Here is a 2,651-nt window from a genome sequence, read left to right as displayed (position 1 = left end):
TGGACATCATGAGATTGGATCGCCAAAAAGAATATTTAACGAACATTTGTCTAGAACCCGCGTTGGAGTGAAGAATACTTTTGGCACTTTAACTTCAGTGTTCAGAATTTTTGGAAGACCGATTAATTTAGACTTAGAAACTGTGAAAGAAATTACTATGACCAGTGAGCTATTACATAACTTTCTCACAAAAAGTAGATCTTCTTCAGAAATATATATCCCCCCTGGAACTTTTGATGTATGGGATAGTAATGGGAATCTGACAACACCTGGTGCATGGCGGAACATAAAAGAACACAATGTGATACAAAATTTGCCACTTTACTAAGTCTACTGACAGATGTGGAATGAATGACTGATAAACAAGTTATACTTATATGCATATGGTGTCTGTTTGCAGACACCATATCCATATAAGTATATAGTTCTGGCAACACTGGCCATGACCTTCTTCTTCTATGCGGATGCACACATATTCCCCGTACTCTTACGGGACTTGGTAAGAATGTCTTCCACGAGTAGTAAGTGTGTTGAGGTGGGACACTACGAATGTAGTGTGTGGACATACAAGATGAGAATGTGGGTCTCGAGGGAGGCGTGCGCGAGATAGTCCCTGCAGGCGCGCTATCCTCTGTGTCCTCGGTGGCTCAGATGAATAGAGCGTCTGCCATGTAAGTAGGAGATCGCGGGTTCGAGTCCCGGTCGGGGCGCACATTTTCACCTGTCCCCGTTGATATACAGGGTTATTACAAATTATTGAAGCGATTTCACAGCTCTACAATAACTTTATTATTTGAGATATTTTCACAATGCTTTGCACACACATACAAAAACTCAAAAAGTTTTTTTAGGCATTCACAAATGTTCGATATGTGCCCCTTTAGTGATTCGGCAGACATCAAGCCGATAATCAAGTTCCTCCCACACTCGGCGCAGCATGTCCCCATCAATGAGTTCGAAAGCATCGGTGATGCGAGCTCGCAGTTCTGGCACGTTTCTTGGTAGAAGAGGTTTAAACACTGAATCTTTCACATAACCCCACAGAAAGAAATCGCATGGGGTTAAGTCGGGAGAGCCATGACATGAATTGTTGATCATGATCTCCACCACGGCCGATCCATCGGTTTTCCAATCTCCTGTTTAAGAAATGCTTCTGCTTTAGCCTTTTCCGTAAGATTTTCCAAACCGTCGGCTGTGGTACGTTTAGCTCCCTGCTTGCTTTATTCGTCGACTTCCGCGGCTACGCGTGAAACTTGCCCGCACGCGTTCAAGCGTTTCTTCGCTCACTGCAGGCCGACCCGTTGATTTCCCCTTACAGAGGCATCCAGAAGCTTTAAACTGCGCATACCATCGCCGAATGGAGTTAGCAGTTGGTGGATCTTTGTGGAACTTCATCCTGAAGTGTCGTTGCACTGTTATGACTGACTGATGTGAGTGCATTTCAAGTACGACATACGCTTTCTCGGCTCCTGTCGCCATTTTGTCTCACTGCGCTCTCGAGCGCTCTGGCGGCAGAAACCTGAAGTGCGGCTTCAGCCGCACAAAACTTTATGAGTTTTTCTACGTATCTGTAGTGTGTCGTGACCATATGTCAATGAATGGAGCTATGGTGAATTTATGAAATCGCTTCAATCATTTGTAATAGCCCTGTATATCAACGCCCGTTAGCAGCCGAAGGTATTAATACAATTCTAATTTCGTAAACAAGTTCGTCGGTTCAGAAGTGAAGTGCTACCATTGACAGTTGTATTCTAGACTCCTCCAACTCATCACAGTCATCTTCTCCATGCTCACGAATGGCTCTGTGTGATACGCCTCAGGAACTTGTAACCTCAGTTCCGGATGCCACATCCCACAGACCATGTACTTCCCACGATTCCGATCACCCCTCAGTCAACTGATGAAATTTGACGCTAAAACTAAAACTAAACTTCGCCCGTAACATGTGATGAAGGCCTAACGCTGCTGACCGGCCGCCGTGTCATCCCCAGCGCATAGGCGTCACTAGATGCGGATATGGAGGGGCACATGGTCAGCACACCGCTCTCCCGGCCGTACGTCAGTTTGCGAGAGCGGAGCCGCTACTTCTCAATCAAGTAACTCCTCAGTTGGCCTCACAAGGGCTGAGTGCTGCCCGCTTGCCAACAGCACTCGGCAGACCGGATGGTCACCCATCCAAGTACTAGCCCAGCCCGACAGCGTTTAACTTCGGTGATCAGATGGAAACGGGTGTTATCACTGCGAAAAGGCCGTTGGCTAAACTTTGACGCTGACAACCCAAATATTTAGTTCTAAGAACTCACATCGTTGTTAATCATTTCTTTATCTTAAATAAAAAAAAAGAAAGAAGAGTTATATCCTATGTAATCGGTTTCAATCTATAAAGAATATAGATTCGTTTCACAATAAATTTGTTGTATACTTTATAATGATTAATAATATGCATTCTACCCCAAAGAAAGTATTAGTCTTTCTCCAACTGAGACACTTTTCTTCCAGTTCGTCTCCCTTTTTTTAATGATTTGACGAAGATTTTCAGCCAGCTCCTCAAACCGCTTGCCCAAGTGGACGATCTGCCTAGGGTCGCAGTGATCCGTTCCGCAAGCGATATCGCTGCAATCGGTCTCTCGCCTCTGAGACACGGGAGCGAT

General features: G+C 45.1%; 1 pseudogene; it reads right to left on the bottom strand.

The window, feature by feature from the left end:
* Positions 1 to 2,139: 2,139 nt before the first annotated feature.
* Positions 2,140 to 2,257, bottom strand: LOC126482749 (5S ribosomal RNA; annotated as a pseudogene).
* Between the last annotated feature and the right edge of the window lie 394 nt (positions 2,258 to 2,651).

This window comes from Schistocerca serialis, chromosome 5, assembly GCF_023864345.2.
Source record: "Schistocerca serialis cubense isolate TAMUIC-IGC-003099 chromosome 5, iqSchSeri2.2, whole genome shotgun sequence".
In the NCBI taxonomy this organism is placed as follows: domain Eukaryota; kingdom Metazoa; phylum Arthropoda; class Insecta; order Orthoptera; family Acrididae; genus Schistocerca; species Schistocerca serialis.
This window is presented reverse-complemented; position numbering and strand designations above follow the sequence as displayed.